The sequence below is a fragment of the Capricornis sumatraensis genome, chromosome 3 (genome assembly GCF_032405125.1).
Source record: "Capricornis sumatraensis isolate serow.1 chromosome 3, serow.2, whole genome shotgun sequence".
Lineage (NCBI taxonomy): Eukaryota > Metazoa > Chordata > Mammalia > Artiodactyla > Bovidae > Capricornis > Capricornis sumatraensis.
In genome coordinates this window covers 172,499,046-172,523,468 of record NC_091071.1, presented here as the reverse complement: position 1 = coordinate 172,523,468, position 24,423 = coordinate 172,499,046, and the positions used below count along the sequence as shown (strand labels likewise).

At 38.9% G+C, this 24,423-nt stretch overlaps 1 protein-coding gene across 1 annotated transcript in view; it reads left to right on the top strand.

Moving 5' to 3' along the window:
* CLIC4 (chloride intracellular channel 4) overlaps positions 1-24,423 on the top strand; it is an 80,374-nt gene that overhangs the window by 15,363 nt on the left and 40,588 nt on the right. The window lies entirely within an intron of this gene.

Here is a 24,423-nt window from a genome sequence, read left to right as displayed (position 1 = left end):
AGTGGTAACAAGATTCTTCTGATTAGTTGATTAGTACAAATACTGTAGCAGAACAGAAAGAAGGAATAAATTTCCTGTTTCTGGCCCAAAGCACAAATGAGGACTTTTAAAAGACCCCCCAAAGAATTCTTATAAATGTCAGCTCTTACGCTTCTTCTCAGAGCCCTCTGCAAGCATGCCAACACATTCAGGCACTTAGCACTGTGCAGTGCAGCTGAAGAGAAGAATGATCTACCTTTGTGGCATATCGTCATTATAGATATTTTAAAATACAAACTAACTGTAAAAAAGTTTATCGTAATGTGCCTCAAGGGTTTTAGTTCATGAAACCAGTGCCCTCCAAGGTTTAAGTTGAAATATCTTGTGAATCCGTCTCTAACATTTTTTTTTTCGTCTCTGACTTTGTTACTCCCTCCCTAATCCTTTCTATTGTCTGTCTGGAGCACTTTGTGTATTTGCATATTCTGCCACTCATTGAGTCATTTTTCTTCATATTTTTCTTCCAGTTAGAATGTGAATTCCATAAGATCAGAGATCAAGGATTATTTTCTTCATCTTTTGTATCTCCTAACAAAAATCTTGTTATACAGGAGATAATTCATTGATTCAGTAAATATCTATTAATGTTTTGGGACAAATTGGTATCTGTAGTCTGGGGATGGAAGCATATAAGAGAATATTAAGCCTATTTCTGGTACTGTATTCTATATTGCCTCATAGTAAAATACCAGAAATAAGAATAGTGTTCAGTTATTGAACTTGAGACTTGTAATTTGGGTTTTATGACTAAGCTGCTCACTAGATAGATAGCTGTTATTCTAAACTTAATAATAGATTGGTTTAGAGGGTGAAAATCCTCAAATTATATAACTGGAAGATCAGGTTTAAGTTGTTTTCATCTGTAAATCAGGTGTGGTTTCTTAGAAATGATGACCACTCTAGCTCAGATTTATGTTATGTACCCAAAGTAGACTTAGTCTTGAGTATTTGGGCCTAGAGAGAAGGTTGAGACCTGAGATTTCAAAATCAGGTCCAGATAATTAAATTTTCATAATTGGAAGCAGTTTATTAGAAAACAGACTAAGTGGAGCCAATAAAATTTCTTAGTGATAATGGAAGCAGTTTGCCAGAGAAGTGAAAAATATTTCAGGAGTAACTTATTTGACCAGAAAGAATATATTGTATTTTTCAAATGAACTACCTGAAAAATAATGGGAAGATTTTGTTGTGTCTTAAAAAAAATAAAGTGTATTGAACTATTTTAAGTTCTATAGAACTTAGTTCTATATTTCTTGTACTATAGTACAAGAAAGAACTATAGTACAAAAACTATATTGTCTTTATAGTATTTAAGGAACTCATGCGTTAAAACAGTAAGTAACTTTTCACACCTGCAATATGTTGTTGAATATATAGTTTTAAAAGGAAAACTTATTTTGTAATATATTTTAATGAAAAATTTAAACATAGATAATCCAAAATAAAATACCAGAGAAAGATTAATTCATTCATGTGTTCATTGTGTGCCAATATTGTATAGTAAGATATTCTATAGCATTTTTATGACTGCAGTTTTGCATTGCTCATTATCACTATTAATCCTCTGTTCCTGGTCATTTAGAGGTTCAAAATTTAGCTCTTAAACAATCCTATAGTGTAATGAGCACTTGAAAAGGTGCTCAGCATCTCTAGTAATTAGAGAAATGCACATCAGAACTACAGTGAGGTATCACTTCACACTGGTCAGGATGTCTATCATCAAAAAGTCTCCAAATAATAAATGCTGGACAGGGTGTAGGGAAAGAGGAACCCTTGTACACTATTGGTGAGACTATAAATTGGTAGGCCACTATGGAAAACAGTATGGAGTTTCCTTAAAAATCTAAGAATTGATCTACCGTATGATCCACCCATCCTACTCCTGGGCATATATCTGAAAAAGATGAAAACTCTAATTTGAAAAGATACATGTACCCCTAATAGCACTATTTACACTAGCCAAGATGTGGAGGCAACCTGAATGTCCATTGGCAGGTAGATGGCTCGAGGAGATGTGGTACATGCATACAGTGGAGCATTACTCAGCCTCGTAAAGAATGGAATACTGCCGTTTTTAGCAGCATGGGTGGACCTAGAGATTATCATACTAAGTGAAGTAAGTCAAAGAAAGACAAGTATTATATGTTATCACTTTATGTAAAATCTAAAAAAATAGAATCAGTGAATCTATACATGAAGCAGAAACAGATTCATAGACATAGAAAACAAATTTATAGTTACCAAAGGGGAAAGGGAAGGGTGGAGTTTGGAATAAACGTATGTACACTACTGTATATAAAATAGTTAAGCAACAAAGATTTACTGTATAGCAAAGGGAACTATGGTCTTCCATGGTGGTTCAGATCATAGAGAATCTGCCTGTAATACAGGAGACCTGGGTTTGATCCCTGGGTCAGGAAGATCCCTCTGGAGAAGGAAATGGCAAGCTACTCCGGTATTCTTGCCTGGGGAATCTCATGGACAGAAGAGCCAGGTGGGCTACAGTCTGTGGGGTTGTAAGAGTTGACATGACTTAGTGACTAAAACCACCATCATCACAGGGAACTGTATTCAGTATCTTGTAATAACTTGTAATAGAAAATAATCTGAAATATATATATATATATATATATATATATATATATATACACACACACACACACACATAACTGAATTACTTTGCTGGGTACCTTGAAAAGTGAAAGTCACTTAGTCGTGTCCAACTCTGTGACCACATGGACTGTAGCCCACCAGGCTCCTCTGTCCATGGAATTCTCCAGGCAAGAATACTGGAGTGGGTTGCCATTTCCTTCACCAGGGGGGTGTATACCTTAAACTAACACAAAATTGTAAATCAACTGTATTTCGATTAAAAAAAAGGCAAAAATAAATAAGTAGGTCAAGAAAAAATATACCCCGTGCTATAATGTGTATTTTTGTAGCCAATTTTCTGTGCATAACCATATCATGTAAGTGTTTTTAAAGACCCGCACCTATCTCATTTATCCTCTGAATTCATTTTCCTTTATTTATGTAAAATGTAATCTCTTAGATTCTTTGTGCTCAGTCGTGTCCAACTCTTTGCAACCCCATGGACTGTAGCCCACCAGGCTTCTCTGTCCATGGAATTTTCCAGGTAAGAATACTGGAGTGGGTTGCCATTTCCTACTCCAGGGTAGATTCTTTACAAAGGAAGAAATTTTTGACTCTACTGCTGAATGCTTGATGGAATTTCTAGTTAAAATTGCTTGGTCTTGGAACATGTTGATAAAGAGAAATAGCTCTTACGTACTATAGTTAGATAGTTGCTGTAAGCACACACTGGGGAGGGAGGAGTATTTTTTTAACACTTAATAGTTTTCTTCCTCTCCTAGGATTCTTTCTGTATATTTTTAAACTACCTTTAGGGATTTTTGACTTGGATTAGAATTTCACTCATACCTCTAACATATATTTGTCTTCAGCTGGTAAGCAAAGGAGCCCTCTGACAGTTAGTGAATTTATCTTTGGTTAGAAGATGTTAAAAGAACAAGGCTTAGGCAGTGACAAAGTTTAAGATACATTTTTTGTATGTGGCCAAAATGAGAATATCTAATTGTAAAGGGGATATGTTTCTTTTTAAAAATAATATAATCATGCCTTAATATAATACACATTAATTAGTTTTACGTGTTCCTGAAATGAACTCATTTAAATGTCAAACATTCAAATTCTATATAGTTTTATCTGAAAATGTCTTGATTCACCTCCATTCCAAAATATTTTTCCTGGATGTAAGGTTTGGGGGTGATTTTTGTTGTTTTGTTGTTATTGTTTTTATTTCAGTATTTTAAAATGTAATTGTGTTTTCTGGCCTCCATTATTTCTGACGAGAATGTCATTCAAATCATTATTTTTTTTTGTTTGCAGTGTGTGTGTGTTTATTCTGTTTATTCTGGTTCCTTTTAGGATTTTCTTTTCTTTTTTTTTTTTTTCTTCACTTTCTAGCATTTTAATTATGATCTACCTAGGTGTGGCTTTATGTTACTTCTACTTGATGTTAAACGTCTTGAATCTGTAAATTTGTATTAATTTGGGAAAACTTTGGCTGTTATTTCTTGAAATTTTTTTGCCTCATTCTTTCCTCTACTCCTGAGATTCCAATTAAACATATAGACCTTTTGATATTTTCATAGGTCTTTGAGATTCTCTTAGGTTTTTTTCGCTTGTTTTCTTCTTTTTTCAGATTGAGTAGTTTCTTGCATCTGTCTTCACATTCATAGCTTCTTTTCTATCTGTTTTACTGTTAAACCCATCTTGTGGTTTTTAAAACTTTGCAGATACTGTATTTTTTAGTTCTAGAATTTACATTTTGTTATTTTTTGTGGTCTCCTTTCTCTACTGAGAATTTTCTACTTTTCTTTATCATGAGCTTATTTTCCTTTGTCTTTGAACATAGTTATAATAACTACTTCAAAAATTCTTGTTTAGAGACTTTGCTGGTGGTCCAGTATCTAAGACTTCATGCTCCCAAAGCAGGGGGCCTGGTTGCGCTCCCTGATCACAGAACTAGATCCTGCATGCCCCAGCTAAAGATTCCACATGCTGCAATGAAGATCAAAGATACCGCATGCCACACCTAAGACTCAGTGCAGCCAAATAAATAATATTAAAAAAAAAAAAATCCTTGTCTGTAAAATGCAGCATCTGGGTCAGTTTACCATGTGTCTCCTTGATTATTTTTTCTCTTGAGAACGGTTCATGTTTTCTCATGTTTTTATAGGGAATCATTTGGATTGTATTCTGCATATTGTGAATAATAAATTGTAGAATATTTGGATTGTGTTATATTCTTCAGAAGAGTATTTTTTTTTCTTTTTTCTTTTTTTTCAGGCTAGTAGTTTACTTAGCTGAACTCAAATGTCTCTTGAAGTGAAGGCAGCTCATATTTCAATTCAGTTATTCTAGCCAGCCTACTTGGAATCTGCCCTATGTATGTGTATACAAGGGATCAGCCAGAGATCTACACAGAGTTTTGTGCAGATTTTAGGACTCCCTCCCTCTAGTTCTCTTTTTTGTGATGTTCGACGTTACTTTCCGTTGGTGATGGTTTCCCTGAATCGCTGAACTCTGTTCTTCAGTTCTTCAAGCTAACAGGACTATGAATTGTTCATTGGAATTTTAGCTGCCCTGCATAGCACAAGGTTAAAAGATAAAAATTGGAGGAACTTGTCCAGTGCATCTTGCTCCTGGGTATCAGCTCCCCTCCAGCATATGTTGCTTTTGTTCATTCTGCAATGTAGTTCACCCCAAGTGGTCATTGCTGTCTTGATGTTATCATTGTTATGGGTGCAGATGGGAACTACAGTTCAGTTCAGGTCAGTTGCTCAGTTGTGTCTGACTCTTTGCAACCCCATGGACTGCAGTACGCCAGGCCTCCCTGTCCGTCACCAACTCACAGAGTCTACCCAAACCCATGTCCATTGAGTTGGTGATGCCATCCAACCATCTCGTCCTCTGTCGTCCCCTTCTCCTCCTGCCCCCATCTTTCCCAGCATCAGGGTCTTTTCAAATGAGTCAGCTCTTCGCATCAGGTGGCCAAAGTATTGGAGTTTCAGCTTCAGTATCAGTCCTACCAATGAACACCCAGGACTGATCTCCTTTAGGATGGACTGGTTGGATCTCCTTGCAGTCCAAGGGACTCTCAAAAATCTTCTCCAACACCACAGTTCAAAAGCACCAATTCTTCGGTGCTCAGCTTTCTTTAAAGTCCAACTCTCAGATCCATACATGACTACTGGAAAAACCATAGCCTCGACTAGATGGACCTTAGTTGACAAAGTAATGTCTTTGCTTTTCAATATGCTATCTAGGTTGGTCATAACTTTCCTTTCAAGAAGTAAGCGTCTTTTAATTTCATGGCTGCAGTCACCATCTGCAGTGATTTTGGAGCCCAGAAAAATGAAGTCAGCCACTGTGTCCACTGTTTCCCATCTATTTGCCATGAAGTGATGGGACCAGATGCCATGATCTTAGTTTTCTGAATGTTGAGCTTTAAGCCTACTTTTTCACTCTCCTCTTTCACTTTCATCAAGAGGCTCTTCAGTTCCTCTTCACTTTCTGCCATAAGGGTGGTGTCATCTGCATATCTGAGGTTATTGATATTTCTCCTGGCAATCTTGATTCCAGCTTGTGCTTCATCCAGCCCAGCAAACTACTGGGTCATACTAAATGCCTCAAATTGTTTTTTTAAAGCTAGCTTTCTAATTTTGGAATAGTTTTACATCATAGAAAATTTGCAAAAATTGTGTAGAGTTCTAATTGGTTTTATTTGTTTTTGAAACTTATTTATTTTGTCATTGTGTTGGGTCTTCCTGGCTGTGCATGGCCTTTCTGTAGTTGTGGTGGGGGCGGGGGCCACTGCTCTCTAGTTGTGGTGCCTGATCTTCTTGCAGTGACTTCTCTTGTTTGGAGCATGGGCTCTAGGCAGGGGGCCTTCAGTAGCTGTGGCACAGGGACTTAGCTGCCCCAGGGCCTGTGGAATCTTATTGGACCATGGATCAAACCCATGTCCCCTGCACTGGCAGGTGGATTCCTATCCACTGCACCACCAGGGAAGTCTAAAATTGATTTTAAATGAAAATATTTCTAAAATATGTTAATACTTCCTGGACTTCTTAAAATGCTGAATTTAACTGTCAATTAATGTCAGCATTCTGAATACAAATTCAGAAATGGAATGATGGCCTCAGAAACTGTTGAGCTACGTGAACTGTTTTTGCCTTTCTGCTAAAGGGCCTCAGCTATTGTGCTTTTTGAATCTCCTGTGTGTGTGTGTGCATACCATGGCTGCGTGTGTGTGTATGTGTGTGTTTTCTATTTCTTCCTTTGCCAGCTGAACTCTATTGATGCAGCCCATTTCCTTTAATTTTCTATTGTAGTCTTTTGTGGCTTGGGTAAACCAGATAAACAAGCTCATTAAAGTTTGTTTGAAATAGGAGTAAATAATTCCGTTTCAGTGTTGAGTTGATGCATCAGGTACATGACCTTTAGAACATGGTCTCGGTGACAGACATTAGTGTTTGTTGTTCACAGACTGATTATCTGGCCTTGTGCTGTCTGGTATGATAGCCACTAGCCATATGTGGTTTATAAGTGCTTGTTTGAATTGCGATGTACTCTATATAAAATGTACACCAGATTTCAAAGATGTAGTACAAAGAAAATAAGCTAACAAACACTGTTGATTACATGTTCAAATGATACTAAATATCATTTAAATTAATTAATTTCACTTTTTTTCTTTTTAAAGTATGGCTGCTAGAAAATTTTAAATAACATTTCTGGATCACATTGTCGTGGTTGTGGTTCAGGTAGTTTAACTTACTTGATAGTAATGTCATGTGTAAGCTGGTGGTGTACCATACAGATCATGAGACTAAGCAGGTGCCATTCCAGGTTTTCTTTCTTATCTTGGTATTAGAAACTGTAAAAGTGGTTAATGGCATGAACTTAAAGTTCAAACTTCAGTTCTGCCACTCCTCAGTTGTATGACCTATGGCAAGTTACTCAGTTTCTCTAAATCTCAGTTTCCTTATTTGAGATATGAAGAAAACAATACCTAACTTCATATGGTTATTGGGAGGATTAATATATCAATAAAAAGCACTTTCTTATAGTGCATGTTGAATAAGAAATTAACCACCAAATTAAGCAGTAGCTGTTAACTTGTTTGCAGGCAGTTTTGGCAACATTTCCCATTTATTATTGTTGATTCTTATAAGGAATACTTTCAAGATTGATCCAGACAAGGAAAAAGGTTATACCTTTGGCTGTCTTTTTTTTTCTTTCTTATCATTCAGTATTTTTAGTTATATGGATTATAATTTGTTCTGAAGAGATAATAGACTTTGTTCCTCCTAATTTAGGCTTTGGGTGACTGACCGTGAACAGAGCTTGTTTTTTTTCCATTATGGTTCTGTTGTTCTTAGATGGAAAGCCTGGTCATTATATATCTGGTACTTAGTTGTAACAGATGATTCTGGCTGAGACAGTTCAGGTTTGATTTTAATCTTGATTAGAACCTTTGTTTTCATTTTCAGCATACACTTCAAATACAGTTCAAATATGTAGCAGAGAACAAAAGTAGTACTCAGTAGAATCTCGATTGTCATTAATTCCCTGTGTTAGTTCAGGTAGTAGTTTTTGAGTTTGCATTCAGAATTTCTTTTGAGGTCTTCATAGTGCTTGAAAAAAATGCTCTCATATTTAAACAGCTTAATCTTTTGACAGTGATGAGGAGCAGGAATAAGATTATCATGTATAAACATGTGAAACATTTTCTTTAAAAATCTTCTGAAATCTTAAGAAAAAACAGTACAGAGATGTATAAAGTTAGTACCCCTGTTTCTACCTTGCCCCAAGTCTGTCCTGAGGTATAAACAATGTTAATTTTGGTTTGTAGTCTCCTACACCTGAGAAATACCTTCAAATCAAGATTATAGCTCTTGTGGTTAAGAGCTGTAAGTGGTTATCTCTTGAAGGGATTTCTCTTTCTGCCCTCCGGCAAAGAATACGCAGGCACAGCCTCACCTCCATCCATCTTGAGGCTTTTCTCTACCCGGTTGCTGAAACCCAGAAATCTAGAAGATTCTTGATTTCTTCATTTCCCTCACTTCCCACATCCAAACCATCCACAATTTAGGATTGTCCCCTCCGCAGTTAAATTCAATGCATGCATTTCTTTCCACCTTCATTGCCTCCCTGTAATCCAAGCCACATTCCACTGGGACTATTGCAGTAGATCTCTCAGCTCCCATTATTCATCAGCTCCATGCTCCCAACCTGTTTTCCACCTGATAGCAAGTGTTATTTATTGTCTTAAAATGGAAATTGGATTTCACCCTCATGTACCCCCACCTACCAAAACCCTCCAGTGGCATCCCATTACCCCTCTCCATACAGACACACACCCAACACACACACACTCCCCTCCCAACACACACATGCTCATTCCATATACACACACATCCTCCCAACACACACGTGCTCATTCCATACACACACACACCCTCCCAACACACACCCCTCCCAGTGCACACACAAACATGCTCATTCCATGAAGTTGGAATATATTCTCTTCTTGGCACATACTTTGTTACCAAGCACCTACCACATGCTGGCAATATTTTAAGAGATTTCCATATATTAACTCATTTAATCTCAGAACTGTGAAATGGATATTATTCCCATTTCATATATAAGGAAACTGAGTTCCAGAGGTTTAAGTATGTGCCCAGTATCATACAGGTGTTAAGTAGGAGAACCCTTATATCAAACCAGGTTCTCTGCTTTCAGAATCCTTGCTCTTATGTTAAATGATTTTTTTTTTAACATAGAGGGTGCATGATAAACATTTGTTCAGTGAATATAAAATTGTTCCCTCTCCGAGTGTAAGTTTAAACTCCGTAGTTTGGTCTGGAAAGTCTTTCATGACCTGGCCCCCTCCAACACCACTTTCTGTGGTATTCATAGCAATGTAGTCACATGGGCTCTTTGTGGGGCTGGTTTCTTCTCATTCTTAAGGTCTAATCTTTTATGACCATTTTATCTAAAGTAGGTACTCCTTGTCCTCTCTCTTAGTACTTTGTTTCCCTTTAGGTACTTATTGCAGTTTACGATTTTTAACTTGATGGGTTTTTTCTGTTTTCTTCCACAATCATGAAGTCAGCTGTTACCTTTCTCATTCACAGTTGTTTCTCCAGTGCCAATCACCAGCACTTGGGAGATAGTGCTGCTGCTGCTGCTGCTGCTCCTGCTGCTAAGTCGCTTCAGTCGTGTACGACGCTGTGCGACCCCATAGACAGCACCCCACCAGGCTCTGCCGTCCCTGGGATTCTCCAGGCAAGAACACTGGAGTGGGTTGCCATTTCCTCCTCCAATGCATGAAAGTAAAAAATGAAAGTGAAATCATTGAGTCATGTCCAACTCTCAGCAACCCCATGGACTGCAGCCCACCAGGCTCCTCCGTCCATGGGATTTGCCAGGCAAGAGTACTGGAGTGGGGTGCCATTGCCTTCTTCTGGGAGATGGTGAGTCCTCAGTAAGTATGTCAGAGAAGGCAATGGCACCCCACTCCAGAACTCTTGCCTGGCAAATCCCATGGACGGAGGAGCCTGGTAGGCTGCAATCTATGGGGTCGCACACAACTGAGTGACTTCTCTTTCACTTTTCACTTTCATGCATTGGAGAAGGAAATGGCAACCCACTCCAGTGTTCTTGCCTGGAGAATCCCAGGGACGGGGGAGCCTGGTGGGCTGCCGTCTCTGGGGTTGCACAGAGTTGGACACGACTGAAGTGACTTAGCAGCAGTAGCAGCAGTAAATATGTATTGAATGTTGAATAAATAAATACATCTGGGTCCTAGGCAAGTAGGTGTATATAAGATGTTTGTGAATGAGGAAAAAGAGCCCATAGTTTGAACTTCAGTGGCAAATATTACACAGACTGCTGAAATCTAGAGCGAAGTCTAAATTGCAGCCTGTGAAAATAGAATTAATTGTAAACAAACCAGAACCCTGGTTATTATATCTCCTTTAACTTACCTTGTGAGTTTTCTTCTTTCATTCCATACCACATTTACATATTTTTAGTTTTTCTCCAACTTTTTTTTTTTTTTTTGCTGTGCTGTGAGGCTAGCAGGATCTTCCCTGACCAGAAATTGAACCCATGCCCTGAGCAGTGAATGTGTGGAGTCCTAACCACTGCACCACTAGGGAATTCCCTCTTCCTGCTAGTCTTAATTGGAGATAAATGGCAATGTTAGTTTGGATACGTGTTGATAAGTATCAACAGTGTTATTTACACCCCACTCCAGTGTAAATAACAGAAAACTTTGCCCCAGATTGTCTTAAACCACTAAGACAACATACCTAGTGAAAGAAGTCTAGCAGGGAGACTGGCTACTGTGTGATTTTCTTGTTGGTTGTAGCCTCAGGTTACTGTCAAGTTGGGCACATCAGCCACAGGCTTCTCACTGAAGGATTTCCTCTCCTGATATCTTTGTTTTAAGAGTGAGAAACTCTTCTGTGGGGACTGTTGACTAGAACTGGATCACATGACTATACTATCAGTCACTGGCAAGAGGATTGGAACTATCATGACTGGCTTAGAATCAGTCAGGATTTACCCCTAGAATTGGAGATTGGGTTATCATCCCCCGTGTCTCTTAGGGTAGGGAGGAATGGATTGCTGATCAAAATTTCAAGGTCAATCAGCAAAAAAAAAAAGAGAGAGAATGGATCTTGGGCAAGCAACTGTCAGACTTTGCTTGTAGTGGTTTCTGTGGTTTGTTAACTTTATCTCAAGGTGATTTGGAGACATAATTAAATTTTTTGAAAAAAGCTATTAAGTCAGAAAGATTTGACTTAAGTTTTTCTATACTGATAATCCTTTTTTGTGACTCAAAAGCTTTCATTGTTAGCAACCAATAGAAAGCTTTTAAATAGTAAGATATTTGCAGCAGATGAAGTCCGATAGATTAAAAAAAAGTATGGTGTGTCACTGAGTTTATAGTCTAATTCAGGAGATACAGTGCAGAGATACGAATATTAAAGTAATAATACATAGTAGTGTTTTAAGAATCACAAGGCAAGTCACAATTAACTTTTAAAAAATGATGTAGAGTTGCTATATCTTGGGAGTTTGTAAGAGATGCAGAATCTTGGGCTTTACCCAGAATCTACTGAACAGGAATCTGCAGTTTAATAAGATCTTCTTCCCACGTGCCGAAACTAAAAAGATCTCCATGTCCTAACTAAAAAAAAAAAAAATCTGCTGATTTGTGTTGAGATCAGGGTTTGAAAAGCTGGAATAGAAAGTTCTCTTGAGGGTGAGACTAGAGCTTGACCCGAAGGACAGGTGCAGCCAGGGGCATTTCAGATGAAGGATAATGTGATTTTCGTCATGAAAGTGTCCAAATTTATATTGCCTATTGTACAGGATGAATGGAAGGGGATAATGGAATAGTAGTGTGAATCCTCATAAATATTGGTAGGGATTCACTCTAGGAAAGAAAGGAAACTTTTGCAAGACCTCATTTTTTAAAAGAATTATTTACTTGTGGTTGCCCTGGGTCTTTGTTGGAGAAGGAAATGGCAACCCACTCCAGTATTCTGGCCTGGAGAATCCCAGGGACAGAGGAGCCTGGTGGGCTGCCGTCTGTGGGGTTGTACAGAGTCAGACACAACTGAGGCAACTTAGCATGCATACATGCTTGGGTCTTTGTTACTACGCACAGGCTTTCTCTAGTTGGAGCAAGCAGGGGCTACTCTTCAGCTGGGACATGCAGGCTTCTCATTGCAGTGGCTTCTCTTGTTGCGAAGCACGGGTTCTAGGGGGCACGGGCTTCAGTGGGTGCAGCTCGCAGGCCCCTAGAGCACAGGCTCAGCAGTCGTAGTGCGTGGGCTTAGCTGCCCCACAGCGTGTGGGATCTTTCCAGATCAGGGAGCAAACCTGTGTTCCTTGCATTGGCAGGAGTATTCTTAACCACTGGACAACCAGGGAAATCCAAGACCTCATTTTTAAAGACTGTCGTACATGTTTGCTGTGCTGCGCTTGGTCACTCATTCATGTCCAACTCTTTGTGACCCCATGGACTGTAGCCCGCCAGGCTCCTCTGTCCATGGGATTCTCCAGGCAGGGACACTGGAGTGGGTAGCCATTTCTTTCTCCAGGGGATCTTCCTGACCCAGGGCTCAAACCTGGGTCTCCTGCATTCGGATTCTTGACTGTCTGAGTCATTGTACGTGTTTATAAGTTTTTTAAAAAATGTATTAGCTAAGGTAGATAGTTGAATCATAATTTGATCACTTATTGAAAGAAAGAAACCAACAACCTTTGAAACTACTGGAGTTGAATTATCACTCCTATCTGATAACTGGATAGTTGTGAGAGAGCTGCCTATACCTTGACATTTAGCTAAAACAATTGGCTTAATTATGTACCTTAGCAATTTCTTACAATGCCATTCAAGTAACTTTGAATCTTAAAGACTTTAGTAATAACTATAGATTTTAGTGGCTTGTTTCAGATAGGTAAGCATGATAAGGGCTTCCCAGGTGATGCTGGTGGTAAAGAGCTCGCCTGTCTATGCAGGCGACATAAGAGACACGGGTTCGATCCCTGGGTTGGGAAGATCCCCTGGAGAACGGCATGGCAACCCACTCCAGTATCTTGCCTGGAGAATCCCCATGGACTGCAGCCACCAGTCTGTGGAGTTGCAAAGAGCTGAACGTGACTGAGCATGCATACTCACACACATACAGTTTTTAGTGGAAAACCAGGTATTGGTTCTCATCCCTAAATCACAGCAGAATCTGTTTTTTTTTCTCTTCTCTTGACAAGTCAAGTCATTTAGTAGTATAACATACTAATTAAAATGTGTAATTGTTCTTTTAAACCAGATATAGCCATCCTGCAGCATAAAGGACTTGATCTGTAAAGGATTCTAGGTCACCATCATTGTCTTTGACATTGTATTTGCTCTTAAAATATAGACAGTGGTGGTAGCGGGCTTCTCTGGTGGCTCAGAAGGTATAGAGAATCTGCCTGCAAAGCAGGAGACCTGGCTTCGATCCCCGGGTCGGGACGATCCCCTGGAGGAGGGCATGGCAATCCACTCCAGTATTCTTGCCTGGAGAAATCCCCATGGACAGAAGAGCTTGGTGGGCAACAGTCCATGGGGTCGCAGAGAGTCAGACATGACTGGATGACTAAGCACAGCACAGTAGTGGTTTAGTCGCTCCGTCATGTCTGACTCTTTGGTCTTAAGATAAGCTTCTAGAAGCTTTAATGTACTGTTTTGTACCAAAAGATACTTGCCTCTGCTTCTTAGATTGTGTGGAGTAAGAATGAGTGTTTAGGCTTTAAGAGGCTTTAGGCTACTAGTTTGGTTTAAGTAACTTGGCTTTTGCCAGGTTTGAGGCAAGATCGCTTGGCATTCCTTTAAAGTATGAGAGGAGGCTGTTATTTATCAAATCTGACCCTAGCAAATCGTGACTAGATTGCTGGGTTACAAAGAGCAGAGTCCAAAAGGCATCATGAGGAATTCAAAGTTTAACTGTGGAGTAAACTTCTTTCCTGTCCTTTATTTTTTGGCGTATTTTCCCTCCATGTCAGTGTTTACCAAAATATGGTCTGCCCACCAAATGCATGAGAATTAGAATTGTTTGAAGTGCTTGTTAAAAACTGCAGATTCCTGTACCCCACCACAGACGTTCTGAATCAGTGTCTGGAGGTGAGACCTGGTAATCTGTGTTTTAAACCCACTTCCTTACGGATTTATGTATCCTAAGGTTTTGAGAATCCAGTTTCTATGTGGATTCCTTTTATTTTTGGGTCTTTTCCACATTCATCTATAATTTATGTTTCACTTAATTTTCATGTTGAGGGCAGGAAGTTTCTTTTCTTTCTTTCTTTTTTCGCTGAATCACACAGCATGTGGGATCTTAGTTTCCTGACCAGGTATCAAACCTGTGTCACCCACAGTCCTGCAGTGCAAGCACAGAGTCCTAAACACTGGACCACCAGGGATTTTCCTAGGGTAGGAAGGTTTTGGGGGCTTCCCAGGTGGAGCTAGTGGTAAAGAATCCCCTTGCCAATGGAGGAGATGTAAGAGACTCGGGTTTGATCCCTGGGTGGGGAAGATCCCCTGGAGTAGGGCATGGCAACCCACTCCAGTATTCTTGCCTGGAGAATCCCATGGACAGAGGAGCCTGGCAGGCTACAGTCCATAGGGTCGCAAAGAGTCAGACACGACTGAAGCGACTTAGCATGCATGCAGGAAGGTTTTTGATTGCTTGCTTTTTTGTTGTTGTTGTTAAATGAAAGATTCATGTGTGTAGTATGAATATCAAAAAGTATGAAAGGACATACAATGAACAGTTCCCTCCTCGTCTCCCTGTTTTAGTGCGTTGTGCTGTTCTAAGCCCTTTAATATATTCATTCATTCAGTTCTTCCAAACAATCCAGTTAGGTGGTTCATGTTACTGTTCCCATTTTGTAGAAGACAGAAACAGGCCCAGAAAGGTTAAATCACTTTTGAAAGTCACACAGTTGGGATGTGCTGGAATTGTCTAGGAGTCTGACTCTTAACCACTGTCCTCTGCTGCGTGAGAAGGATATAAGGGTTAACTAGATTAACATGTGAAGAGCTTGTTTTGGGAGAGTATAGAGTTCATCTTCAACATGGTAAATGTTTCACATGAACTCTTAACAGCCTACCCTGGAGTTTCATCTAAGCCTGCTATCTATTCCTCATGTAATTTCTTTTCAAACTAATCTGTTCTTCTCTATATTGCACTGGCTCTCATCTGGAGAGTAGACTTCATGGACTGCTAATACTGAACAAGAAAAATGGTAGCAACTGAGGTCTTTCTTTTCAATGTCCTGTCATTGACTGGCTTTGTTTTATTTATATGAACAGAGCTTGAGATGTGGTAATTCTTCCTTTACACATCCGTTGCCTTTATTTATGGAGTTATTTCTATGATGCTTCTTTCTCTTCCCCTAGTCATAGCACCCCTTACCCCTAGCCCCTTCAACTCAAAGAAATATAGAGAAACCAAGTTAAAGCTTTCTTCCTAGAGTGTTTTAAAATCTGACTATTTTGAAAACTGATTAAACTGGGTTTTCTAAGTGAGCAGTTCCTTAACCTTGAATTAGTAAAACATTAAAAATATTTATGGCACCTACCACCGACTCCTCTTCTGCAATGTAGTAGTTAATCTGGTTAGTTTCTGAATAAAAACCAGTATTGGGCAATTCAAGAATTACAACAGAGGTGGGACGGGAGAGCGTGAGGAATAGAAAGTGTACAAGAAGAGCCCTCTATCGCAGAGTAAACAACACTACCCTTTTTATAAGAGCAAAACCGAAAAGAATGCTAAGACTCATTATTTGTCTGGAATTAGTGGTTGTTTCTGTCAGTGGTATTGTTCATGTTTTTGCTTTGATTATTTGGAATAATCTAATTTTTAAGAAAATGTTTTCTGTAATATGAAATCATAATTTTAAAACTATGTATTCCAAATTAAAGTTTTGTCTAGTATGTGATCTTTGTCTACTTGTAATCTGTATATGCATTTAAAACAGCTTTATCGAGATATTCAGATATTACTCAATTCACCCATTTAAAATGTACAATTCAGTGGTTTCTTGGTATACTCAGAAAGTTATGCAACCATCAGCACAGTCTATTTTTAGAACATTTTTATCACTTCAGAAAGAAACGACTACCCATTAGCAGTCCTTCTCAACTCCCTTTTCTTTCCAACCCCTCTCCCCTACCCTTAGCCCTAGGCAACTGCTAATCTGTCTCTTTGGATTTGCCTATTTTAGATATTTCATATGAGTGAAATAATGTGATCTTTTGTGACTAGCTGCTTTTTTTTTTTCTTATACTTTATTGCTACTTTTTAAATATTTTTATTTATTTGGCTGCACTGAGCCTTAGTTGGAGCATTTGGGATCTGGTTCCCTGACCAGGGATTGAAGCCCGGCCGCCCGTGTTGGGAGTGCAGAGTCTTAGCCACTGGACCACCGGGGAAGTCCCTGGCTCCTTTTATTTAACGTAATTATTCAAAGTTCATCCAAGTTATAGAATGTATCAGCACTTCATTTTGTGTAGGTATACTACCACCTTTTATATATTTTTAATTTTTATAAATTTTATTGACATGTAGTTGCTTTGCAGTGTTGTGTTAATTTCTGAAATACAGCAAAATGACTCAGTTATACATATATAGTTTTCATTTTCTTTTCCACTTCCAAATGTTCATTTGTGTTGTGTTTTAGATTCCACATATAAGTGATGTCATATAGTATTTGTCTTTCTGACTTAACTTTGCATATTAAGATAATCTTTAGGTTTATCCTTGTTGCTGCAAATGGCATTATTTCTTTTTTATGGCTTAGTAATAATCCATTGTATTAGTTTTGCTTTTTAAATTTAATATATCTGAAAAACTTGCACTTCTGGGAGGATGGAGAAGTGGATGGTGGTGGTGAGTTTCCTGAGTTTTTGCTTCATAAATCCCAGACTTGGCGTGATAGAAACCAGCAACCTGGAAATACCAACAGCTGCAGACAAAACACCACCAACAGAAGGCTGCTGTCTCTAGCCAGAAAACCAGGAGAGGGACGGCCTAAGCAAGACAGAAAACTTTTAGACAATAGCTACTCTACTCCAAACACACAGGAAAAACTATATGGTCCTATCCCCCACCCATGCCAGCAAAGGCCAGACGGGTTAGCCCTGACTTCCACCCTCCAGTGGGGTGATAACATTTACCATGGGCATGGAGGCGGGGGTGGTCTCCGGTGTTTTGTTTTCTGGTTCCTCCTTATATCTTGAATTTCTTTGCTGAGGCTATTTTTATGTTTGTTTTTATGTTTTAAGCTGTTCATACTTGCTCATTGAAGCATCTTTATCATGGCAGCTTTAAAATCTTTGTCAGATAATTCTGACATTTCTGTCATCTTGATGTTGACATCTTTTGATTGCTTTTTTTAAAATTCAGTTTGATAAGGTTATTGGTATGACAAGTGATTTTCAATTGAAACCTAAACATTTTCTTATTATGTTATGAAACTCTGGATCTTATTTAAACCTTCTGTTTAAACTTCTCTGACATGCAAATAAGGCTTCTCTGACACTCGTCTGGAAGGGGGTGGGAGAGAGGAAGGGTGGTGGGCAGGAGAAGCCCAGTGGAGATAGATGTCCAAGTAGAGACAGAAGTCCATGTGCCCCACTTGGCCTCCACTGATACCCAAGGTGGGAGGCTCCTCAGTATGCTGGGCCAGGATCAGAGTTCCAGCTCCCCATGTGGTCTCCACTGACACCCCAGTTCGAAGTGGCCTCATTATAGATGGTTGAGCTTGAAAGTCCTGGCTACTCTGTTCTAGGCCTCCTTTTCTGACACCCCTCACCCCACTTCCCTCCAACCAAGGAGAAGGGAGGGTTCTTATCACTGGCTGGCAGTGTTGAAGGCCCTGGCTCCCTCCTTGGCCTTCTCTGATGCCATCCCAGTGGGGACATTTACAGTCTCCAGAGGACTGATTATATTAGTTTGGGAATAAAATGTTATAAAAAGCTATGCAGTGTGATCGCATGTTTAAAAGAAAAAGTAGTGTGTATGTAGAAAATAAAAATCTGGAAGAGTGACTAGTGAATGGTTCAAGGGTAGGGGAACTCTGACCTTCTGTAGTGTTTCAGTTTTTGTTTTAAAAGTAATAGAGTTAAAAGACCTATACTCAGAAAACTATAAAACACTGATGAAAGAAATTAAAGGCAGTGCAAACAGAAAAATATACCATGCTCTTGGATTGAAAGGATTAATATTGTTAAATAATCAGCATTCAAAAAACTAAGATCATGGCATCCAGTTCCATCACTTCAAGACAAATAACAGGGAAAAAAAAATGGAAACAGTGATAGACTTTATTCTTGGACTCCAAAATCACTGCGTTGACTGCAGCCATAGAATTAAAAGATGCTTGCTTCTTGGAAGAAGAGCTATGACAAACCTAGACAGTGTGTTAAAAAGCAGAGACATCACTTTGTTGACGAAGGTCCATATATTCAAAGCTATGGTTTTTCTAGTAGTCATGTACAGACGTGAGAGGTGGACCATAAAAACGGCTGAGAGACAAAGAATTGATGCTTTGGAACTATGATGCTAGAAAAGACTTTTAAGAGTCCCTTGGACAGCAAGAAGATCGAACCAGTCAATCCTAAAGGAAATCAGCCCTGAATATTCATTGGAAGAACTGATGCTGAAGCTGAAACTCCAATACTTTGGCCACTTGATATGAAGAGTTGACTCATTGGAAAAGACCCTGGTGCTGGGAAAGATTAAGGGCAGAAGGGGACGACAGCAGATGAGATGGTTGGATGGCATCACTGACTCAATGGGCATGAGGTTGAGCAAGCTCCGGGAGATGGTGAAGGACAGGGAAGCCTAGGGTGCTTCAGTCCATGGGTTCATAGAGTGAGACATGACTAAGTAACAACAACACAAGGCAATCTACAGATTCAGTGCAATCCCTATCAAAATACCAATGGCATCTCCCACAGAATTAGAACAAATAATTAAAAATTTTTTATGGAAATACAAAAGATCCTGAGTAGCCAAAACAATCTTGAGAAAGAACAAAGAGGGAGAAATCATGCTCCCTGACCTTAGACTGTACTACCAAAGCTACGGTAATCAAAACAGTATGATACTGGCACAGAGACAGATTTATAGATTTATAATTAGCCCATTAACCCACCCACCTATGGTCAATTAATTTATGACACAGGAGGCAAGAATATACAAAGGAGCAAAGATAGTCTCTTCAATAAATGGTGTTGGGAAAACTGGAGCTACATGTAAAAGGATGAAATTAGAATATTCTCTAATACCATACACAAACTCAAAATGGATTAAAAACCTAAATGTAAGACCAGATACTATAAAATTTCTAGAGGAAAACATAGATAAATGAGGTTTTAAAGTATACCTGTAGTGTCTTAGTGGTGGTTTAGTCACTAAGTCTTGTCTGACTCTTGCAAGCCCATGGACTGTAGCCTTCTCGCTCCTCTGTCCGTGGGATTTTCCAGGCAAGAATACTGGAGTGGGTTGCCCTTTCCTTCTCTAGGGGATCCTTCCTGACTCAGTGGTCAAACCTGTGTTTCCTGCATTGCAGGCAGATTCTTTACTGCAGAGCCACCTGGGAAGCCCAACTGTTAGCGTGGATTTTGTCTAAGTTAGCTGCTAAATTCATGAAATGTCTTCTTTGATTAGATTAACCTAGAAGTCATATAGAACAATCTTTGACATAAATTGCAGCAATGTTTGTTTGGATCTGCCTGCCAAAGCAAAGAAACAAAAGCAAAAATAAATAAATGGGACCTAATGAAACTTAAAAGCTTTTGCACAGCAAAGGAAACCAACTACAAAATGAAAAGGCAGTCTACTGAATGAAAGAAGATATTTGCAAATGATAGACTGATAAGAGGTTAATATCCATTAATATCTAAAATATATAAACTGCTCATACAACTCAACATCAAAACAACCAGATTAAAAAATGGGCTGAAGAACTGAATAGACATTTTTCCAAAGAGGAAATGCAGATGGCCAACAGGACATGAAAAGATGCTCAACATCACTAATTATCAGGGAAATGTAAATGAAAACCACAATGATATATAACCATACACTGGTCAGAAAGGAAATCAAAAAGAATGCAAATAGCAAATGTTGGCAAGGGTGTGGAGAAAAGGGAACCCTTAGCCACTGTTGGTAAGAATGTAAATTGGTACAGCCACTGTGGAAAACAGTATAGAGGTTTCCTCAGAAACTAAAAATAGAACTACCATGTGACCCAGGAATTCCCCTCCTAGGAATATATCTGAAAAAAACAAAAACACTGATTCAAAAAGGTACATGCACCCCAGTGTTCATAGCAGCATTATTTATAATTGCCAAGGTAAATAGTATGGAAACAAGCTAGGAGCCCATCAGCAGGTGGGTGGATAAAGAAGATGTGGTATGTATGTGTGTGCGCGCACACACACACACAAAAAAAACATAAAACGGAATATTAGCCATAAAAAAGAATGTAACTGTCTTTTGCAGTGACATGGATGAACTTGGGGAGGGGGCATTATGCTAAGTGAAATGAGTCAACAGAAGACAAGTACTGTATGATATCACTTATAAGTGAAATCTAAAAATGCAACAAACCAATGAATAAAACAAAAGAAGCAGATTTACAGATTTAGAGCACAAACTAGTGGCTACTAGTGAGAGGGACAGAAGGAGAAAGGGGCAGTAGAGGGGTAGGAGTAAAAAAGGGTTATTTTGGGATTATATGAAATTGTGTGTGAAACTTTGAAAATTTTAAAGCACTATAGAATTTAAAGAATCTTTCATTTAATAAAAAATTGAAAATGTGTATGTAACTGTTAGAAGAAATAAAGAAAAACCAAAACTTAAAAAAAATGCTCTTTGTATGCTTTTTAAAATGCTATATGTACCTTTTGAAATGCTGTATGTTCGTTTTTGTCATCAATACAGAACTGAGTGTAGAATAAGATACCGTGATTCCCAGTTGTAGTATGCTTTTTGTATACTGCATTGTACCATAATACCCTCCTCAGTCGGTTGGACCAACTATTCATTGTAGTTGATACTCAAAAGGTTGATTTAGATCCTTTAACTTTGTTGAAATGGAATTTTATTAGTACAACTTGGATTAAAGGAGAAAGTTTTGATTTATGACTACTTGAAATCTTGGGTTTTTCTACAGTTTCACTCTAGTTTACGAAAACATCATCTGACTAGTATTTTCTAGTGGTCTTATGACTTTGGAAAAACTTATTCATGGTACTATTTCTTATTTGAATTGTTTTGAGTTTTAGGAGAGTAGTTAATAAAAAGCCTTTTTCCGAATTTGTATTGGAGAGTGCACATACTATGTTGGTTTTTTTAAAAATTATTTTGATGCACTGGGTCTTAGTTGTGGGCCGTGGGATCTAGTTTCCTGACCAGGGATCAGGCCCAGGCCCACTGCATTGGGGCACAGAGTCTTAGCCACTGGGCCACCAAGGAAGTCCCCTACGTGCTATGTTTTCACTTGTGCATAAAGGAAAGTAGCTTGATTAGGAGTGTGAGATGTGTAATAAGCTTTTGCTATACCTGAAAGAGAAGTAAATTGGTAAAACCGGTAGAAAATTATAGACAAAAGAGGTGAAGACACAGGGACATTTGTAGTCTGAGCAGGTTTTCATGAAGCGGTTCATGTGCCAGGATTCTCCTGTCCGTGCTCTGGGATGCGCTGTGCAGGCCACTGCAGGGAACTGAGGCGCAGTGTCCTTGTCCTTGTCCTGTGGCAGTCACGGTATACCTCCAACTTGTGTGCAGTTTAATGTGTTTCCAGGTGCTTGGATACAACATCTTTATTACATCTTTTTTGCCAGTTTATTTATTTTCACACTGCTGTCACAGAGACTTGGAAAATACAGTTAATTTTATAGATTAAATAAATGGAATAGGATGAAGACGATAAGCCATACTCATTCTTTGTCTATCAAACTACTGCTTTTCCAGTAAGTCTCAATTTGTTCTACGTTTTCTTATATTTATACTTCTGCTGCTAAGGATATTAAAACCGGGAGGGAAAAAAATGCAAAAAAAAAAAAAATGGGGGCATACGAAGCTACAGGTTTGTATGAAAATATGAAAATATTAATCATCAAGCTGTGTAGAAAGGTAGTATGTTACCTTTTTATCTGTGATAAATGTGGTTGTATGTTATCCATGTTCCATATGTTGTTTAGATGGTCAGCATCTTCTAAAAGCAGATTTGGGTGCCGATTTATACATTTCACCTAGTGGGATGACTTAGTACTGTAAACTGACTTGTGCTCTGAAGAAGAAATTACTGTCCTAACTTTTCCACATCAGTGTTTCTTCGTGTCTCCTTGAAAAGTGAAAGTTAGTCGCTCTGTCTTGTCTGACTGTGACCCCATGGACTGTAGGCCACCAGGCTCCTCTGTCCATAGAATTCTCCAGGCAAGAATATTGGAGCCGGTTGCTATTTCCTTCTCCAGGGGATCTTCCCAATCCAGGGATGGAACCCAGGTCTCCTGCATCACAGGCAGATTACCATCAGAGCCCCGAGGGAAGCCCCTCTTCAGGTTGTTTTTAATCACAACAAAGTTTAAGAACTAGACCTTCTTTAGGATGTAAATTTTTGTACAAGTTGTAGTATTAGAAATGAATATAATTCCTGCTGGCTACAATTTGGTGTTTTGTTACTGATCAAGAATGATCAAAAATTTTTTGTATGAAACCAACCATATCCCGTGCTATGTGATTAGGGTGGAGTTCTGAGATCCTCCTTATATAAAGCCCATGTATTTTGTTGGTTGTATCAATATTATCTTTAATCAGGTAACTGCTTTTGTTTTAACTCCCCTCCATTTCTCTGTTAGTATAGGAATTAATGACTTTACTAATGTAGCATTTTACTGAAATGGCTTCTGAAGTTTTTGAGAATTATTTTAGGAAAATAAACAATATTTTTACCAACATCTTTGAGTGACTTGTTGAAAGGTAACTTCTGGGTCTATTCATAGACTTCATGGTGAAGAGGGCTGTGTTGGCTGCTGGTCAGTGTCAAGAGTGTTCTCTTCTATCCTGCAGGCTCTTTTTCTCATTTCCTGCTCCCTCCTCCCTCCTTTATAAACTCAGGGACCTACATGATGGAGTTAAAGATTTGTCTCACTCTGATTTTTAGGAAAATTTTGTGTCATTGTTGAGCTTAGTGAAATCAACTGCTTCATTTATTGAGTAGGATTACAGATAACTTGGCTTCCCTGGTGGCTCAGACGGTTAAGTGTCTGCCTACAATGCGGGAGACCCAGGTTCAATCCCTGGGTTGGGGAGATCTCCTGGAGAAGGAAATGGCAACCCACTCCAGTATTCTTGCCTGAAAAGTCCCATGGATGGAGGAGCCTGGTAGGCTGCAGTCCATGGGGTCATAAAGAGTTGGACACGACTGAGCGACTTCACTTTCACTTTCACAGATAACTTATTCTAAAGATATCTTTTGTTATTTTCTTGTTCCCTGAAGGGATGTGTAAACAGGATATGGGATTTTTATAATGAATAATTTTAAAATTATTATTTTAAATTGGGGATTTAAATATTAGGGGAGGTTGGCAATTATTTTACTCTTTGGAGGCAAGCACGTGTTTCCTTTTTTTATGTTGCCCTGTAAAGAATACTGTCTCATAGAGTAAGAAGTAACTTACATTTCACAAAACCTGTGACAGTTTTTGCCCCAACGCAAGGATATATGTCCCCCCTAGGGGTTGATTATACCTGTGCTATCCAATATGGTAGCCATTAGTCACATATGGCTGTTTAAGTATAAATTAATTAGAAGTAAATAAAATTCAGTTCAGTTGAACCAACTACATTTTAAGTACTCATTGGCCATGTATCACAAATAACTACTGTTTGGGACAGTGGTAACTCAGGTAGTTTCTATCATTGCAGAAAGTGCTCTTGGACAATGCTGTATTATTAGGCTAGCCATTTTTGAGAAGCGAAAGAGGTGAGAATTCTCTGGTGGTCCAGTGGTCAGGACTGTGCGCTTTCACTGCTGAGGCCTCAAGTTCAATCCCTGGTCAAAGAGAGCGAAGATCCTGCAAGCCACGAGGCATGGCCAAATAAATAAAAGAGAGAAAGAGGCCAATGAAAGACCTGAGTTTCTTCCTTCCACAGTGCAGCTTTCCCTGTCTTCTCATACCCTTGATTAAAAATTCAGAAAAAGGTCTGTAGTTTTGTG